Source organism: Culex pipiens, chromosome 3 (genome assembly GCF_016801865.2).
Source record: "Culex pipiens pallens isolate TS chromosome 3, TS_CPP_V2, whole genome shotgun sequence".
Taxonomy (NCBI): Eukaryota; Metazoa; Arthropoda; class Insecta; order Diptera; family Culicidae; genus Culex; species Culex pipiens.
Window position 1 is genome coordinate 67,458,353 of NC_068939.1, and position 21,596 is coordinate 67,479,948.

Consider the following 21,596-nt stretch of genomic DNA (forward strand, 5'->3'; position numbering starts at 1 on the left):
AATCTTCAAGGGTTGATATTTTGCAACATTGATTGTGGTTTAAATGGTCATCCACATAACATTGCCAATCGGAGGGCACGTCGTTGGATGAGTTAATGAGTTAAAATTTGACTGATCTTTGAAAGCATCATAAATACACTAGAATTAGAACCGGGTAGAAACGGTCTTTAAACATTTATTAGTCAACAACCCGTCCTACAACCCGCTTAACTACAGGTCGTTCCACCTTCCATTAGTGGTTCAACAAACTATCCAAAGTTAGCTCTCCGACCTCCGTTAACTCGTCTAACAACATTGTCTCATCGGAACTCTCCGAGCCAGGACCACAAATCATTCTCGCCCCAGAGTGCGAGTGTGGAATCTAGCACATCTTTTGTCGTCGACGTTGAAATCACCACCACCTGGGAGTAAGTGCGAGAATTTTGGTTTACGACTGTTTTTGATGTTTACGGTCCATAAAATCGAACATGATGTGATTTCACGATAGTACACAAACACCGCGAGCGAAACAGGATCTCGGAGTGGAGCTTCCTTATGGGTGTCGTTGTGCTGGCTTGGCGCGTTTTGGCGTTTGAGGCAGATTACTCGGGTTGGTATCTTGAGAAAGTTTATTTTTGAAGTGTCCTTTTCTGGGTTGAACGATTGGACTCAGATTGACTTTCTCTATAAAATTTCAACTCTTTTACCGTTTTTTTAATTTAAATTATTTTGTGCATTTGCTTGAGTTGTTCAATCGGACTTATAATGACTTTTTTTTATTTCTGACGTTTTTTGGTCCAATTAACAAAAATTTACTTTTTTGCTTTTTAAGTGTTTATGAATTCCCCTGACTCAAGGCAGTTTCAAAAACACTCAAAAAACTGTACATTTTTGATTTGGTGCCCTACCTAGAGTTGTTCAAACAGCCTCAACATATTTTTCTTATAATTTCCGACTTTTTACTAACTTAAATCATTTAGTGCCTTTGCTTGAGCTGATTAAACGGGCCCAAAAAACTTTTTGTCCTTATTTTCGGCTCTTTCAAACTATTTCCTCAACTAAATAATTTAGTGCCCTTTTCTGAGTTGTTCAACCGGACTAAAAAATGACTTTTTCTTATTTGGCATTCGGCTCTTTCTGGTTATGTTTAATTTAGTGCCCTTGGCTGAGTTGATTATTTAGACTAAAACATTATTTTTCTCTTAATTTTTTACCATATTTAACAGAATCTCTACTTCTACAATTTTGTACTCCAATGAAAATGACTTTTTTTTATAGTTTCCGACTTTTTAAAACTTTTTTCTCACAACAATTATTTAAGGCCTTCACCTTAACTGATTAAACGGACTCAAAATTACCTTTTTTTTTAATTTTCGACACTTTCAAACTATTTCTCCAACTAAATTATTTACTGCCCTTATCTGAGTTGTTCGACCGGAGTCAGAATGATTTTTTCTTAGTAGTCTATCCGCTTTTATGCAATTTCCTTTTTTCAATTTTTAAGTGCCCTTGGCTGAGTTGATTATTTAGGTTAAAACTATATTTTTCTATTATTTTTTAACCATATTAAACAGTTTCCCTGCTTCAAAAATGTTGTGCCCTTACCTGAGTTAGTCAACTTCACTCAAAATGACTTTTTCCTAAAATTTACGACTTTTTAGAACTTTTTTCCTACTTGAATTATGTAGTGCCATCGCCTGAACTGATTGAACAGACTCAAAATTACCTTTTCTTATAATTTTTGGCGCTTTCAAACTATTTCCTCACCAAATTATTTAGTGCCCTTGTCTGAGTTGTTCGACCGAACTCAAATTCACTTTTTTCTCAGTATTGTTTTAGTCTTAATAATAATTTAGACTAAAACAATCTTTTTCTATTAATTTTTGACCATATTCAACAGTTTTCTTACTTCAACAATGTTGTGCCCTAAATTAGTCAACTTCACTCAAAATTACTTTTTCTGATGATTTTCGATTTTTTTAGTCTATTTTTATTTCAATTTATTTAGTGCCCTTGACTGAGTATATTTGTCAAACTCAACCGACTTTTTCTATTTATTTTTTTTATTATTTTACATTGTTTGCCTACTCTATTGACGTGGTGTGCTTGCCTAAGTTGTTTACCCGGACTTAAAATGACTTTTTCTTATGAATTTCGACTCTTCAAAGCTTTTTTCTCACGTAAATCATTTAGTGCCTTTGTATGGGCTGACCAAACGGACTCTAAATAACTTTTTCTTGTAATGTTGGACTCTTTTAGGCTATTTTCTTCTTTCAATTATTTAGTGCCCTTGGCTGAGGCTGATAATTTGAACTTAAACAATCTTTTTCTATATTTGTTTACCATATTTATAAATTTGCCTTCTTGAATGATTTTGTGCCCTTAGCTGATTTGGTCAACTTCTCTCAAAATTACATTTTCTCACGATTTTTGATTTTTTATACTATTTTCTCATTGAAAATTGTTGGTGCCTAAACTTAATCAGACTTTAACGATTTTGTGCCCTTACCTGAGTTGGTCAACTTTACTCAAAATAACATTTTCCTAAGATTTTTGGCTTTTTATGCTATTTTTCCATTGAAAATTTTAGTGCCCAAACTTAAACAGACTTGAATGACTTTGTTCCCGTTTGCTGAGTTTGTCAACTTTACACAAAATTAAATTTTCTTATGATTTTTGTCTATTTTTAAACAATTGAAATGATTTAGTGCCCAAATGAATACGGACTTTTTAACGATTTTTTTACCATATAAAACTATTTGCCTACTTCATTGATTTTGTGCTCTTTCCCCAGTTGGTTAACTTTATTAAGTTTTTTCATATTTTAAATTATTTTCCCGTTAAAGTTATTTGGTGCCCAAACTAAAACAGACTTCAATGATTGCCCTAACCTAAGTTGGCCAACTTTACTCAAATCCCACTTTCTTATGGTTTTTCGATTTTTATGCTATTTTCTCATTGAAAATTTTAGTGCCCTTACTTAAACAGACTTTAATGATTTTGTGCCCTTACCTGAGTTGATCAACTTTACAAAAATTACATTTTCTTATGATTTTTGACTTTTTATGCTATATTCTCATTGAAAATTTTAGTGCCCATACTTAAACAGACTTTAATGAATTTGTGCCCTTAGCTGAGTTGGTTAACTTTGCTCAAAATGACATTGTCTTATGATTTTATACTATTTTTAAACTATTGAAATGATTTATATATTTTATATAATACTATTTGCCTACTTCATTGATTTGTGCCCTTTCTCGAGTTGGCTAACTTTACTAAATATGTATTTTGAATGATTTTTGCCGGTTTTTGTCTATTTTGAACTATTTTCTCATTAAATTTATTTGGTGCCCAAACTAAAATCGACTTCAATGATTTTTTGAACTTAGCTGAATTTTCGCAATAAAAATTTTAGTGCCCAAACTAAAACAGACTTCAATGATTTTGTGCCCTTACTCGAGATTTTTTACTATTTTTAAACCATTGAAATTATTTAGTGCACAAACTAAAGCGGACATTTTCCAATATTTTTTTACCATCTAAACTTGTTGTCTACTTCATTGATTTTGTGCCCTTACTTGAGTTTGTTAACTTTACTCAAATGTTTTTTTTTATGATTTTTGCCTTTTTTTGTCTATTTTGAACTATTTTCTCATTAAAGGTATTTGGAGCTCAAACTAAAACAGACTCTAATGATTTTGTGCCCTTAGCTGAATTTTTCAACTCAAATTCAAAATTTCGTTTTCTTATGATTTTTGACTATTTTATGCTATTTTATAATTGAAAATTTGAGTGCCCAAACTTTTAGTGTATTTTAGTGCATTTAGTGTACATTTAGTGCCCAAACTAAAACAGACTTTTTCCATTAATTTTTGACCATATTGAACTATTTGCCATCTTTAATGATTTTGTGACGTTATCTGAGTTGGCCAACTTTACTCAAAATGGCACTTTTTATGTTGTTTGACTTTTTAAAACTATTGTTTCATTGAAATTATTTAGTGCCCAAACTAAAACGGACTTTTTCCACGAACTAAAACGGACTTTTTCCACTAATTTTTTACCATATTGAACAATTTTCCTACTTCATTGTTTTTGTGCCCTTATCTGAGTTGGATAACTCTACTTAAAAATGTTTCATTAATGGTTTTTGCCTGTTTTAAATTATTTTCTCATTAAAGTTATTTGGTGCCCAAACTAAAACAGACTTCAATGAATTTGTGCCCTTACTTGAGATAATCAATTTGACTCAAAATTACCTTTTCATATAACTTTTGGCTATTTTAAAATACTGAAATTATTTAGTACCCAAACTAAAGTGGACTTTTCCGTTAATGTTTTACTATTTAGAACTTTTTGCCTACTTCATTGATTGAAAAAAAGAAATTCTGCATTGATTTGGTGCCCTGATTTTTGATCAAATTTTTCAATTAAAAAAATCTTTTTGCTCTGATGAGGCTTTAAATTTTATTGAAAAAAAGGAAATTGATGAAATAAGTCTTAAAATCCCAGTTAAGCTTTCAAAAGTGAAAACATTTTTTTATTTTGTAAAAATTCATTTGTGCCAAACGAGCACAACCGGAGCAACTGCGACAACCCTGCAAAAGGCAACTCTCGCCAAGAGCATCAAACACACCGAACCACGCGGTTGTAAACTTGACGAGTTACTGTCAAAAGTTCATTCTTGCCGCCGCCAGGGCCTCTATTCATCGGTAAATTTGGACATTTCAATGGAGTTGTTCGCTACTCTTCGTCGCGGTTTGACGAGCCGATTCAATTATGCACGATTCGTCGCAATTGATAAGAGAGGAACATTCCTGGAAACAAAGAGTCTTACGCTCGCGGTTGGGGTTGTCAAGATAACCCGTTGCGTCCACTCGGTGACACAACAATGACAGTAGTCGATCACAGGGGCGAGATTGTTGGAAAGGTTAAATATTTTAGAAAGTTTTAGTTATTTAACACTTTTTAAGTAAATGGGTTTGTTTCTTTCAATTTTCTCAATTATGTTTAAACAATATGGCGTCAACCTTACAATTTTATTGGTTTGATAGTTCTTTGTTTTTTTTCTATCGCATTTTTCAAATGGAAGGTTTTCTAAAGTAATGTTTTGATGGTAGTGAAAACTGAGATCGTGAATCATTAATCACTCCAAACATTTGTAACTAGAGCAACGTACTTAAACCATTCCACCAAATAGATGTGAGACGTGAAAAAAAAACCCTGACAAGTCTCACGACATGACTCTATTTTCGATGTGCAAACCACCGAGAAACGTGATTCTTACCGAAAACTTTTCAAATTGAAGCGTAAACATAAACCCAAGGAACTCGCTTCTTGGACCCCCTCGCGTTGAATCGCGCACGAGGGGTCGTTCGGTGCTAGCTTGAAATTGGAGAGAGATGGCCGAACTCAATTTCTCGTGAGAGTGAGAAAGTGAGGGAGAGAGCGCAAACGAAAAGTTTCTTTACAATTCCCTGAATAAGACAATTTTTTTTTCTCTTCTCATTGATATTCACCCCTCGCCACACGGTTTTTTGCTGGCTTTGGTGGGCCCCTCTCCGCTCGACTGTGTATTGAGAATTATTGTTGAGCCAAGCAATTGAAACGAACCTCTTCGTTTCTGTTTGCGTTCGGGGGCAGGAGCGTTTAAGGGGCTCAAATGTTGATTGAAATTCAAAAAATATTTAAAAATCAAATGTAATATTGAAAACATAACATAAAATTCATTTATCACAAATCATAAATGAATCCCAATCCCAATCCCAATCCCAATCCCAATCCCAATCCCAATCCCAATCCCAATCCCAATCCCAATCCCAATCCCAATCCCAATCCCAATCCCAATCCCAATCCCAATCCCAATCCCAATCCCAATCCCAATCCCAATCCCAATCCCAATCCCAATCCCAATCCCAATCCCAATCCCAATCCCAATCCCAATCCCAATCCCAATCCCAATCCCAATCCCAATCCCAATCCCAATCCCAATCCCAATCCCAATCCCAATCCCAATCCCAATCCTAATTCCAATCCCAATCCCGATCCCAATCCCGATTCCCACCCAACTTCACCCCACTAACGCCCCTGTCCCTGCGCTCTAATGCCACTCTAATGCCCCCTTCAATTCCGTACTTTCTGTGTGACCGCGGAAATGTAGAGCAAAAAGGTCTATTTCTTGTGTTTGTGTGTGTGTGCGCTGCTTCCTTTCTACGGCACAAAGTGGTCGTCGTCCCCTTCTTGTTCCGTTTCGTGTGGCAGCGACATTGGTCAATCCATAAATTACGTAACGTTTTTTTTGGTTTTGGGGTCATTTTCTGAACTTGATTAAACATTTTCTGACTCGCTTTGGGATTTAATTTTTTTTGTAACGTCATTTATGAACACACCGCTCAAGCCGATTTTTATGGTAATTTCCTAACAACTCCAGGGGTTTTATGCTCGACTTCCTCGCATCGTTAATAAAACTAGCTATTCCACCGCTGCTGCACATCTTCTCCCTCGTCAAAACAGGTGGGAATACGTCGAGCGGCTAAAAATACATTTCCAGCAGGGTCGAATTCCCGCGGGGAAGGTCCAAAAGTCATTGATTTCGAATTACGTCCCCGTCCTCACCTGGGGGTAGAACGGAACCCATCCATAAGGTGCTAATTATCGGAAATGAAACCATCTCGGAAATCGCCTCTCGGACTTGGAACCTGTGGACCTTCTCCTCTGGTTTCCCCCTGATTTCGGTGGGAATCTAAACCCTCGTCAGATATCGCCCAGGCCGACCTACAGGCTGCTGCGGCATAATCTCGGCCATTCTTCACGAGCTCGTTGAGATGAAATATAGGCAGCGATTGGGAAGAGGAAAAGGAGCGTGTTTGGGGCTCAGGGTGGCCAGTTGACTTGGAAAAATGGAAAACACCAAAAAAAATGTGATCAGATTTTTTTTGAAAAAAAAAAACAAGAATACAAATCATTCAAAACAATATTTATACAGCAAAATTGTTCAAATGTTATTTTTTGAATGCTTATGTTCACATCGGGACTGGCAACACCAGCCAGCAACAGTCAAGTGTTCGGAGCTCTTCAGACTTTTCGATTTTTTCGCCGTAATTTACCGTGATTACCCGCGAGTTTTCTCCTCCAGCATGCCAAGGGCCAGCCGTGGCCGAGGCAGTTCGAGTGCGGCCTCGAAAAACCCGCGAAGTTCATCTACCGGCAGAGTGCAGAAAGGTAAACACAATGCCGCATCGACCGCCATCGCGCACGGGAGCGTGCCCGGTGACGTCACCGATCCTTCATTTTTACACGTGTCATACCGTCCACGTGAGTCCCCGGTACGGACGAGACAATCGACCCGGGCATCCGGAAGCACTTCCGGCCAGCAGCAGCAGCAGCAGCAGTCCACCAGCACTACGACGAAAACCACTTCCAACGTTCCCACCAGCAACGAATTTGAGATGCTGAGTGGAGATGAAAACAACACCGACAGTGACAGCAGCAGTGCTGGCGACGACGATGACGATGATGAACTTGCGCGCAAGCAAGGAAAGCAGAAAAATGGTAACTCTCCGAAGGAACGACGACCACCTCCAATTTTTGTTTTGGATACGTTGGCTGACGATGTTGACGAGTTGCTTGAGGGACTCCAATATTGTCTCAAAATTAGCAAAACTTCTGTGCAAGTGATTACCCACAAAAAGCTGCATTTCGACTTGGTGGTGAAGAAGTTGAAGTTGCGAAACTTCAAATTCTTCACATTTGATCCTGCAGAGAAGGTCCCAGTGAAGATCGTCCTTCAGGGATATCCGGACCGCCCGATCTCCGACCTGGAAGAACACCTGACGGGCGTCAAGGTTAAGCCTCGAGAGATAAAGGTGCTCTCAAAATCGACTACGGTGACAGGTACGTACACCTTGTACCTCCTGTACTTCGATCGCGGGTCCGTCAAAATCCAGGACCTACGGCGGATCAAAGCACTGGACGGCTTCTTTGTGACGTGGCGATTCTACACGAAGAATCCGGCCGACGCAGCCCAATGCCACCGCTGTCAGAAATTCGGACACGGCTCAAGAAACTGCAATCTCCCACCCCGGTGTGTAAAGTGCGGTGAGACCCACTTCACCGAAAGGTGCAGTCTTCCGCGGAAAGACCAACTGGGGGAAAACGCCCAGCAGCACAAAGCACGTGTCAAGTGCGCAAATTGTGGTGGAAACCACACGGCGAATTTCCGTGGCTGTGCCGCGCGGAAAAAGTACATCGAGGAGCAGGACAAGAAGAAGAAAGCGCCAGCGTCCCGCCAACCTCCGAAGACTTCGAGCTCGACCGCTGCAGCAGCTGGCGGCGGAGCGGCTCCATCGACCAACCCAGCGTTCCCTCCCGGTTGGGGAGGTTCGTACGCTAGAGTAGCCGCTTCTGGGGGCGGTTCTCCCCCGGGACAAGCTGATGTTACCGGTGATGATCTCTTCACGCTTCCTGAGTTTTTCGCCCTTGCTGGAGAGATGCTCACGCGCTTTCGTGCCTGTCGAAACAAGACAGAACAATTCCAAGCTCTCAGTGAGCTGATGATGAAGTACATCTACAACGGATAAGCTGCCTTGTGCAGCGAAGTTTTTCGACGTCAATAGACAATAGATTTATTTTTAATTCCGAAAACGTTTAAACTTATTTAAAAACTCTCAAAATTGTCATCTCACTGAAAAGGACTTTGAATCGGTAAAGGGGCTATCCATAAACTATGTGAACACTTCAGGGGAGGGAGAAAACTGGCGATTGTCCAAATTCCATATAAAAAAGATTGTTTTTGTTAAGACAATTGTCCACAAGGGAAAGGGGGAGGTGGGCTCTGAACTTAGAAAAGTCCACTTGGTTTATGGATGGCCCCAAATTGATTGATGAGTCAATATTCAATAAGAAATGCACACAAACTTTACGCAATATTTTCTGAATAATTTACAATCGATTCAACAAGTTTTTTTTTCAAATAAAATTAATAAATTTGCAATTATTTTTATGCCCCTTGATTTTTTGGGTAATTTTTAAGACAAACAACATTGTTATTTTTCAAATCCACATGACGTGGTCAACTCAATGTGCACACTTGTAATTCGAAATTTTCATTAAACACTTTGGAAATCATAATTCTCCAAGTTAAATAACAGTTTTGAACGACACTATTTTTTGAAAAAAAAAAAAATCTTCAACATTCCACTACATTTTTTAAAAATATCTTGAAACAAGTCTTTCCAGTTAAATTTAATTTGAAAAATAAATTCAAATTCCGTCAATGTCAGATTTTCGTTTTACTTAAAAATAAGTATGATTTTGAAGACAGATCTTTAATTTTTAATGGTTTAAAAAAGGCTATTTTCACGTAGATAACAAAAAGTGGCCACCCTGTCTGCTAGTTGTCTCTCCAGTGCCGCCACTTCCGTTCTCCGTTTCCTCCTCTCCGGATTTCGCAGGCTCGTACCCTCAAACCCTGACTCGGAACAAAATAGGCACTTGGGCCACGAGCAGCAAAAGGGCCACGCTCAAGATACTCGGTATAAAATATAGATCTATGACGCAAAGTATAGGGTTGCGAACCCCCCTCACTCTCTTTCTGGTGCTGGTGGTTTTTGCTCTTCCTCAAACCGACGACGATGTTCCAATTTTCTTGGTTCGGGAAGAAAAACTGTACGTGTGCGTCGTTGATGGCGAGGTTTTTATTAAATCAAAGCCAATAATTTTTTATTCCTCGCTGGGGATTTGGTCGGGGCAACCCACGCGCCCAGCCAGGTTCAGACAGCCTGGATTTGTTGATGTTATAATAAAGAATGGGATTTGATTAGAACGGGCCTGGGATGTGTATCGATAGCCGATAGCCGTACCGGGGTCACCATTTTTATTGCTCCGACGAGGAGTGCTGACAGCAGGGTAGGTAAACCATCACCATCGCACTATCATTGATGCATATTTCGGTGCGTTCCTCGTCTCTTAAAATTTCTCTTCTCTTTCGCAGCCGAGTCATGGTCGGCTTGCTATCGCGAATATCGAAAGCCCATCACATCGACGAGAAATACCCTCTCGCTGGCTCCGATGGAACTATCGTTCCAACCGGAGAGGCACGCACACGAAATTGCTGTATACATACACTGGAGCTCACGCACACAAATGAACTCATTTCTACAGGGCTTACGGGCGAGAGAATTTCACGATTGCTCTTTCTCTTGCTTTTTTAAGCGAGGGGACTGGCTGTGTGAGAGATTTGTTTCCGTCTTACGCATTGGTTTGTTCGTTGCTCGCTATTTCATCGGCGTCGTTTTCGCTTCGCTCTCTTGATGCAGTTTTGGGAGAACGCCAAAATTTGATGATTTGAGCGAGGGACGATATCTAAAAGCCCTCGCCATCGGCGAGGAAACGAGTAAATACCATCCCTGGCTGACAGCTGGTGGTGAAGGCTCGGTGCAAAATATGGCCGATGAAATGTAGTTAAGTGAGGCTTTCGGTTATGTGATTGACGTGTGGGATGTATTTTATTGATTTATGAGAAACTATAAATAATTGCCATCGATCATGGACGAAGAACACACCAAAAATTCCTTACACATTTTGCTCTCCTTACGATCTCAAAAAACAAGACAGTGATCAAAAGAGCAAATCTCGATTTTCCCATTTTCTCTGCTTTGCCCAGTATGCTTCAGAGTAAAAGGGAGAGAGTTGCTGACTTGCTCACTGTCATGTATCTCTGGATCGATTTTTTTTTCCTTTTTTGCAATTCAAATACCATTGCCACATGAAACATTTTGTTGGGATTGAAATCTTCCGTCCCATTAATTAGTCATTTTCACAAATCCATCCTCTGCTTTTGTCTACACCTACTCTTTCAACTCCCAACAAAACCAAAGCAACAACAGCCGCAGCATCTGTTTCCAATTTTTCTTCCATCATGTCTCCTCAAAATCCGACAGCATTTGTATCACAAAACCAACACACAATTCTGCCACGAACAACACACTGTTCTACCAAAATCCCGTAAAGCGCGCGGCGGAAACTTCTGTCAAAACTAATCAACGGAAAAGTGTGATAATCATCAAGCGCGTTAATCTCTGCCTCGATTCTCCTCCTTCTCCCGTTTCCACTTCTCCATCTTTCTCTCCGGGAGGAAAATTGGCTCCCAAACCTGGTCCGCCGAAGGTATTTGGTCAATATTGTGCTCGCTTGTTGTAGGTGAAAATTTTAAGATTTTGAAAAAAAATGACATTTTGTCGCATTCTTCCAAATAAGGTTATTACACAAATGCTTCATTTTAAATCAATAATGTTGATCAGAAAATATAATTTTAAAGTTTGTCAATTTAATCAAAAAGAATGCACATAAATCAAGACAGTGAGCGAAAGAGCAACTCTCAAGTTTACCTTTTCTTCTGATTCGCTCCGAAGCTCTCAAGCAAGGAGAGAGTTGCTCTCTTGCTCACTGTCATATATGGCTTTTTCTCTTATCATCTGTGGTTAAAAACCTTGTTCAAAACAATAATTATGTCAAGAAAGCATACCAACGAGGAAGTGAGTTGGAACGGGAAGCTGCCTTTTCACTCGTTCTCCCGCAAACATCGCTCAGAAAGGTCTGATGAAAAGGGCTTAACCGATTCGGTACGGACAGTGGCAGCAGAAGAAGGCGGCCAACCTGAACGAACGTGGAAACTTTAACTGCTCCGCTGGAGCGGCCCTTTTTGTGTTGTTGTGATTTGGGCTTTGGATGTTTTTAAGCATTCATCGAATTGGTCGATCAATGTTTTGATCGTTGAACTAGAAAATACAGTAAAACGCTGATAGTTTGACAACTGTTATGATTGTAATATTCTGACCTGACTGACCTGACTGACCTGACTGACCTGACTGGCCTGACTGACCTGACTGACCTGACTGACCTGACTGACCTGACTGACCTGACTGACCTGACTGACCTGACTGACCTGACTGACCTGACTGACCTGACTGACCTGACTGACCTGACTGACCTGACTGACCTGACTGACCTGACTGACCTGACTGACCTGACTGACCTGACTGACCTGACTGACCTGACTGACCTGACTGACCTGACTGACCTGACTGACCTGACTGACCTGACTGACCTGACTGACCTGACTGACCTGACTGACCTGACTGACCTGACTGACCTGACTGACCTGACTGACCTGACTGACCTGACTGACCTGACTGACCTGACTGACCTGACTGACCTGACTGACCTGACTGACCTGACTGACCTGACTGACCTAACTGACCTAACTGACCTGACTGACCTGACTGACCTGACTGACCTGACTGACCTGACTGACCTGACTGACCTGACTGACCTGACTGACCTGACTGACCTGACTGACCTGACTGACCTGACTGACCTGACTGACCTGACTGACCTGACTGACCTGACTGACCTGACTGACCTGACTGACCTGACTGACCTGACTGACCTGACTGACCTGACTGACCTGACTGACCTGACTGACCTGACTGACCTGACTGACCTGACTGACCTGACTGACCTGACTGACCTGACTGACCTGACTGACCTGACTGACCTGACTGCCCTGCATCACTTCGATTCTTCTAGGCAACAGTCCATAAAGACATCGTCAAATTCCTTTAAAAAATAGCTCGCACTCTTATTTCTCACGCTTCCATCCCGCGCCGATTCATTCCCGCATGAATTTTAATTAAAACGGCCAACTTTGACTTGTTGCCTCCTTTGACGTGTGGTCGTCGAGCGGGCGTAAAAACAAAGTTAGTGGAGGTAATTATGACGGCATCAAACTACGGTTTTTATAGCGCCGTTTCGGGGCCTTTTATTTCCTCTTGGACGGGCTGGAATAATCCAACACACCAACAGCAGGCGGAAAAGGGACGGGCCCCGTCAGTTTTTCGAGCATAAAAATTATCATAAAACGATCCGGATAGTAATTTTGGCTTGATAAAGATGCTTCCTCGTTAAATTTGGCACTGGTTTTACTTCCTGTTCAGCTTCGAGCTTGCAAAATCTCTTTCCAAACTTTGAGGAAGTCATGTAAGAGCACTCAACATTCTAACCACTCATCATCATTTGTTTATTTTGGGTGTGCTCGCGCTCAATTCGGAAGCATCTCTCTCGCTCTCTCTCTCTCTTGTCCTCCCGATTCGTACCTCTTGATCTTCGGCCAGTTTCTTTTGTTCTCGGCGTTCGTTCGGTCCCTTCTTCGGGAATCTTCTTCGCTTCGCTCTCGTACTCCTTTGTGCGTACGCGCCACTTGTGCCTGATGCTCATAAATTTGTATAAATTAGATCTAAATACAGTAGCTTGATTAATTAATTACGCGGCCGCACCCGCGGGGTCCAGTTTGGTCCCTGGCATCACAGAAAAAAAACTCGTTTGAGGTTGGGTGTGGCAGAAAGAAGTCGGCGTTTTGCAATTTGTATTCTAACGATCGCTCATTTGTTGGAAACTTGGCCGTGGTCATTATTCAGTTCGCTTTGATTTTGGGTTGCGAATTCTCTCAGGTTGATCAGGGAGAAGGAATTCGAAGTGAGCTATTTGGACTGGAATGATAATTCAGAGGTTGACAGTTCGATTCCCGTCATACACCTTAGACGGCGCAATATTGCGTCACCTGTGGTCGATTCTGACAACCTGGCACTATTGACTAATTTTTTGTTTGCTCCTCTTTCTTTTCATTTCTACTACCAAAACAGTCCCCTTCTCCTACATCTGGACTCGCACCTTTTCTCCGAGCTCTTCCAGACTTTCGATTCCCGCCACTTTTGTTTCTTTATTTATCTTTCTCATGACGAAAAATAACACCAATCGCCTCCGAATTATCCCATAAATAAACATTAGGCCTTTTCTCTGTCCGTTCCTTCGGGGAGCCCTGCCCGGGAGGCCGGTCCGGGAACGGTGTTGTCAAACTTCTTCACATGCAGTCGTATGTGTCTTTGTGATAGCTTTCCGCATTTAAAATTAAAAAAAAAACATTTGTCATTTATTATTTCATTGAAAATCGAAAAATTGCAAATTTTCAAAAATTGCAAATTTGTCAAGAGAGGACACCATGACGTGGGTTCTGCCCGAAGGCCGACCACAATGGTCGCAAGCCTTCTTTTTTCGAAAGAAGAATGGTCTTTCTGGACACCGGTCCGGCTACCACACACTCGTCTCTGTGAAGGACGAAAGTTGCATAAATTCAGGATTAAGTCAATAATAAATTTAGCAAACACCCGCCACCTCCGCTGCCCCAAATGGGACCGACCTTGGCGCAAGTTTGGATTTCGGTACGGAATTTTGAAAGCTCAGTTGGTTGGGACATTGCGAAAAAATAAGCAAGCAAAATTGACTCTGTGAGCGTTTCCAATTTTGTTGGACGAACAGAAGTGACTCGTCTGGCGGATAGCAAAAAAAAAAAACTAGTGTGCACTTTCCAAACGGGCTCGACTCAGGGTAATAAATTTGGCTAAATAATTACTTCCCATTTAGGGAGTTTGGTAGCGCCAAATGTTGGCGATTTTGATTTTGGTTTTTGGCAGAGGCGGACTTTTAAGAGTTTAAATTTATATTTGTATACTTAATCCTTTGTTGCCAGTATTTTAGAGTACATTGAACTTTTTTTTTAAAATTTTTGGATGTTCTAAGATCACTAACTTTTAGATATTTTTTCTTAAATGATCAAAAACAATATTTAAATGAAAAAAAAAGAAGTGAAGAGTATTTTAAAATTCATTACAGTTGTGCTTCTATAAAAAAAGCAAAATATCAATGATTTTATGTAAATTTTTGTCTAAATCTTTTTTGCCTTTTGACTAATAATATTTTAAAGATTTCCTTAAAAAACAAAATTAGTTATTTAAGTCCAAGTTTTCAATATTTTCCAAAAATCACAATTTTTCAAAACAAAATCATATATCCTAAATCAGATTAAGTACAGTCACGCACTATGGCTCAAATTTTATTTTTGTTCCCATAAAATCAGGCCTGCCCAACGTCCGGCCCGCGGGTCGGATCCGGCCCTTGAAGCCATTTTATCCGGCCCGCGACGGCTTTTCAAAATAATTTTATGACCGGCACTTAAGGCTGTTCATTAAATATTAAATAAATAAATTGATTGTCTGAATTAAAAGAATAATCTTAAGATCAAATTTTATAATATTATAACAACATTCTTCATGTTTGAATTTAATTCTTATAATTTCTACATCGATATTACCAAACTGAAAAATTTTGCAAGTAAACAAAATGATCCATTTCGTAAAATTGTGAAATTTATTAAAAATCTTGAATTGTTGTTCAAAAATGTACAAAAAGACACTAAATTTAAATTTCTTTCGGTTTTTACTGTGTTTACTTCAAATCGAAGTTTTTTTTTCTATTTTCTATATTTTTAATTAAATAATTAAGCAAAAGCTAATGAATTTTTCCAGAACAACTTTTCAGTGATAAAGTTTGTTTAATGAAGCTTAAAAAGGCAAATTATTCATACTGAGAATAGATCGCTGCCAAAATTTAAAAATAAAATAAAAATAATGTCTCAATGGGGCATGAAATAAGAGAGCAAAAATTTATTTTTTCATAAACCTTGAAATTGGAAAATAACGAATTGAAAATGATTTAATACATATTTTTTACATTTTCAAAATTTAGTTTGTGTTTAAAATCATTTTAAAATATTTTTTAAAATATTTGAATAAAGGTGCACAGTAACGCAAAAAGTTTGTTTTTTTAAAGGAATATTCGAATCCAAATTTCGTTTGAATAAATTTTATCATGTCTCATTCAAATTAAACTTAAAACATTGCAAGGACCATTGAAATTTGAATGTTTTTTAATTTTTTTTTTTCATTCTTAAAATCAAGATTTAGGAATCGTATTTGGAACACTAGCTCTTTTATTTATTTTCTTTAAAAGAACCCGATAATAAAAATTGAACAAAAATGTGTTTACTTCTTGAAATTTTAATCAAATATTAGTTCCGGCCCGCCACTGCTTCAGAAACATCAGATCTGGACCGCAGGGCCAAAAGGTTGGGCACCCCTGGCCATAAAACATATCAAAAAATTTCATAATTAAAAAAAATGTTTTTTTTGGGAATTTTACTTTTAATGATAAAAAGTTAAATAAAAAAATTATTTTTTCCGTGTTCCAATTTAAAAAAAAACTTACCATAACCTATAACATTGCCACAAACTTTAATGGAGATTTGTACGCAAAATTGCTTTTTTTGGAAAATGCATGGACCAAATTTCATCCAAATAAAAAAGTGAATCGCAAAAAAATACACAAAAAATAGTTGCAATCGACGGGATTCAAACCCAGCACCAACAGTTAGGACTGGCGCCTTTGCCCGCTTGGCCGTCAGATCGATGAAAAATTGATATTAGGTTTCAAGTACTAATGGGCTACATATTTCAGGGTGTAATATTACATAAAATTGTATAAAATAATGAAAAGTTTATTTTACACCCAGACTTTTGACACGCAGCTGGATTACCTTTTTTGGCTGTGTAGAGAAGGACTAGACATGGAATAACTTTTCAAACAAAAATAATGTTATGTTAAAGCAACTCACATTATCATATATTTCTGTTATCATTAGAATTTGCTATAAATGTAATTTTCAAAATATTGTTTCCTAAAAAAATGTTCAATGCCAAGGTTTTTTTTGAAAAAAAAGGATTCAAAAACCAATGAATTTTGCGATGTTTTCGATCTGTTAAGAGTTAAGAGAATTCTTGCATAAATTTTAGCAAAAATTGAAACATACATTTTAACACAAATTTTGAAATGTTATTCTTGATTTCATATTATTTTATTCGAATGTTCATAAAACTCCACAGAAATTTTATTGAAAATTGAACCAACTTCCATAGTCTAAAAGGAAAAATCGTAGAGAATTTTCTCAGCTATTTTAAAAGGTTTAATCGAAAAAATGTTTTTCGCTTTTCGATTGCAAATTTTTATATTCTTTTCAAAGGATTTTTAAGGAATTTTTTAAATATATATTTTTTTAAATTCTATAGCAAAAGTTTCCTGAGTTCACTGAAACATAAAAAAACAGATTTCGTACATTAAATGTTTGGTGGAAAAACAATCAAAAGAGTGGAATTATTTTTAAGATTGTGACTTTTTTATTTGAATTGTCTTTAACGTAACTTACAACTTTGACACCAAATCTATCAGAAAATCCATTTCCGAGATATGATTCTTAAATATTTACATGCCATTTTTGTATGGACAACTGCCAAAGTGCATGGATATGGACAAAAAATATGAAAAATGCTTTTTTTTTTAATTTATATTTATTCAAATTTCTTTTCCATGTACATTCATTCAGTTAAAATATTATTGAGTGTCCAATCACAAACGATGACTTTTCACCTCAATTTTAAATACTAGCAACTTTCATTTATTCATGAAATATTGTAGCTTTCGCTATTCAGTGATTTCAAATGTAGGAGGTCCTACATGTACAAAAGGGAAAAGGGATACCTTAAAACTAACTTATAAACTATATAAAGAGCGGATCAATGCAGCTGAAGACTGCAATGATTTTTGTCGAAATGCATCAATTATCTTATTGGACATAACATCCAAAGTGTCAACTTCGGCTAATTGATGAAGTTCACTGGTGCTGAACCAGGGAGGAAGTTTCAGAATCATTTTCAGAATTTTGTTCTGAATCCTCTGAAGTTTTTTCTTCCTGGTTAAGCAACAGCTTGTCCAGATCGGCACAGCATAAAGCATGGCAGGTCTGAAAATTTGTTTATAAATTAACAGTTTATTCTTGAGACAAAGTCTAGAATTCCTGTTTATAAGTGGATACAAACATTTAATATATTTGTTACATTTAACCTGGATACTTTCAATGTGATCCTTGTAAGTAAGGTTTTTGTCAAAACCAAGTCCAAGATACTTCACTTGATCCTCCCACTTTAAATTTACCTCATTCATCTTTATAATGTGATGACTTTTTGGTTTAAGAAAATCAGCCCTTGGTTTGTGAGGGAAAATAATAAGTTGAGTTTTTGCAGCATTTGGAGTAATTTTCCATTCTTTCAAATAAGAATTGAAAATATCCAAGCTTTTTTGTAATCTTCTTGTGATGACACGAAGGCTTCTGCCTTTGGCGGAGATGCTTGTGTCATCAGCAAAAAGTGATTTCTGACATCCTGGGGGCAAATCAGGCAAGTCAGAAGTAAAAATATTGTATAAAATTGGACCCAAAATGCTTCCTTGAGGGACGCCAGCACGTACAGGTAGTTGATCAGATTTGCTATTCTGATAACATACCTGCAGAGTACGATCCGTCAAATAATTTTGAATAATTTTCACGATATAAATCGGAAAATTAAACCTTTTCAATTTCGCAATCAAACCTTTATGCCAAACACTGTCAAATGCTTTTTCTATGTCTAGAAGAGCAGCGCCAGTAGAATAGCCCTCAGATTTGTTGCTTCGAATTAAATTTGAAACTCTCAACAACTGATGAGTAGTTGAATGCCCAAGGCGAAATCCAAACTGCTCATCAGCGAAAATTGAATTTTCATTAATGTGCGTCATCATTCTATTAAGAATTATTCTTTCGAATAATTTACTAATAGATGAAAGCAAACTAATGGGCCGATAGCTTGAGGCTTCAGCAGGATTTTTATCCGGTTTCAAAATCGGAATTACTTTGGCATTTTTCCAACTACTGGGAAAATATGCCAAATCAAAACATTTGTTGAAAATTTTGACCAAGCAACTTAAAGTTACTTCTGGTAATTTTTTAATTAAAATGTAAAAAATGCCATCCTCACCAGGGGCTTTCATATTTTTAAATTTTTTGATAATAGATTTTATTTCATTCAGATCCGTATTAAAAACTTCATCTGATGAAAATTCTTGTTCAATAATATTCTGAAATTCTATTGAAATTTGATTTTCAATAGGACTCAAAACATTCAAGTTGAAATTATGAGCACTCTCAAACTGCTGAGCAAGTTTTTGAGCTTTTTCCCCATTAGTTAATAGAATATTATCACCATCTTTTAAAGAAGGGATGGGTTTTTGAGGTTTCTTAAGAACCTTTGAAAGTTTCCAAAAAGGTTTGGAATAAGGTTTAATTTGTTCGACATCTCTTGCGAACTTTTCATTTCGCAGGAGAGTGAATCTGTGGTCAATAACCTTTTGCAAATCTTTTTGAATTCGCTTCAGTGCAGGATCACGAGAACGTTGATACTGTCTTCGGCGAACATTTTTCAGACGAATCAGAAGCTGAAGATCTTCATCAATAATGGGAGAATCAAATTTGACTTGGACTTTAGGAATAGCAATATTCCTAGCATCCAAAATTGCATTAGTTAAAGATTCCAAGGCTGAATCAATATCAGCTTTGGTTTCTAAAACAAAATCATGATTTAAATTATTCTCAATATGATGCTGATACCTGTCCCAATTAGCTTTGTGGTAATTAAACACAGAACTATTGGGTCTGGTAACTGCTTCATGAGAAAGTGAAAAAGTTACTGGAAGGTGATCAGAATCAAAATCAGCATGAGTCACTAAAGGACCACAATACTGACTTTGATTTGTCAACACCAAATCAATTGTTGATGGATTTCTAACAGAAGAAAAGCAAGTTGGCCCATTCGGGTATAAAACCGAATAAAGACCAGAAGTGCAATCTCTGAACAGAATTTTACCATTGGAATTTACTTTTGAATTATTCCAAGATTGGTGTTTGGCATTAAAATCACCGATGATCAAAAATCGAGATCTATGCCAAGTAAGTTTATTCAAATCCCCTTTGAAATATTTTTTATTTTCCCCAGTGCATTGGAAAGGCAAATATGCAGCTGCAATCATAATTTTCCCAAAAGAAGTTTCAAGTTCAATGCCCAAACTTTCAATAACTTTTAACTTAAAGTCACGTAACGTGCTATAAGTCATACTACGGTGGATAACTATTGCAACTCCACCGCCATTTCGATTCATTCGGTTATTAGTTATAACTTTATAATCTGGATCACTTTTCAAATAAGTGCCAGTTTTTAAAAATGTTTCGGTTATAACAGCAACATGCACGTTATGAACTCGTAAAAAGTTGAAAAATTCATTTTCTTTCGCTTTTAAAGAGCGAGCATTAAAATTCATAATATTGATGGAATTACTTAGATCCATGATTAAACTTCAGGGTAAGAACAACATCATTCGCAAATTTTAATCCAATCTGGATAGCTTCCATCATGGATGTAGCATTACTCATTGTTTGAATCAAACCAAACAGTGAGTTTTGCAAAAAAGTCATTTTTTCAAACGTAACATCGCCGAGATCAGAAGATCCCAAAGCGTTGCTAGCAGAAAAATTTTCAAATGAGATTTGAGGTACCTGCCCAATTTCAGAAAGATTGGTAGAGGATTTAAAATTCGTGGATGAACCCGAAACGACGTTAGCATAAGAAATGCCATTGTTGTTACCTAACTTTTCCACGGTAGGGGTATTTCTAGAATTGTTCGAGTGAGACAGCACGAACGTTTGATTTAAAGATGCAGGTACAACCTGACTTTGAGAAAATTTCGGTTTGGATTTCGGCTGATGCTTAGCACGAGAATCCAAAACCTTTTTTCTGATGGGGCAATCCCAGAAATTTGATTTGTGATTTCCACCACAATTTGCACATTTAAATTGGGTGACTTCTTTCACGGGACAATTGTCCTTGTCGTGAGAAGAATCCCCGCAAACCATGCATTTTGGAACCATGGCGCAATGATCAGTACCGTGACCGAATGCCTGGCAACGTCGGCACTGGGTCAGATTCTGGCCATTACCGCCATGTTTCTTAAAATGCTCCCACTTTACCCGTACATGGAACAAAAACTGAACTTTGTCCAAAAGTTTCAAATTGTTGATTTCATTTCTGTTGAAATGAATCAGATAAAATTGTGAAGTCAAACCAAAGCGAGAAATATTCCCGTTTGATTTTTTCTTCATTGGTATTACTTGGGATGGGGCAAAGCCAAGCAACACCTTAAGTTCGTTTTTGATCTCATCCACCGACAAGTCGTTGGAGAGACCTTTCAAGACCGCCTTGAATGGCCGAGCATTCTTGGTCTCATACGTGTAGAAATTGTGTTTGTGGTTTTTCAAATAACCAACAAAAGTTTGGTGATCTTGTAAAGATTCCGTCAACAAGCGACATTCTCCTCTTCGACCAAACTGGAACGAAACCTTCAAATTGCAAGTTTCCTTGCAATTCTTCAGTTGCGTTCGAAAGCTGGCCAAATCGGAGACGGAAGTCACAACAATTGGCGGAGCCTTTACTCGTTTCTCGACGGCAGAAGGCTCAGTACGAGGAGAAGGTTCCTTGTCATCAGTTTCGGATAAAACACCGAAACTGTTTGTCAATGGAAATGGAGGATTGACCTCACATTCAGAATCAGAATCAGACCTCAGAAGAGGCTGTTTTCTTTTTCTGTTTCCTTTAGCCGGTTTAGCGTTCAAACGCTTCACCGACGTAACGACCAAATCTTCAGAAGATTTGCGTTTACCTTTGTTTTGACGCATTGTGCAAGCAAAGTTCTCTTAAAAAGATGGCTTCGTTTGTAAAATACAACAAAATTTCAGGTGGTGTTAGCCTTGA

The 21,596-nt window shown here is 38.0% G+C and overlaps 1 protein-coding gene across 5 annotated transcripts in view; it reads left to right on the top strand.

Moving 5' to 3' along the window:
- The window catches only part of LOC120420908 (protein suppressor 2 of zeste), a 90,135-nt gene that overhangs the window by 53,474 nt on the left and 15,065 nt on the right, over nucleotides 1-21,596 (top strand). The gene's annotated exons all lie outside the window — the stretch shown is intronic.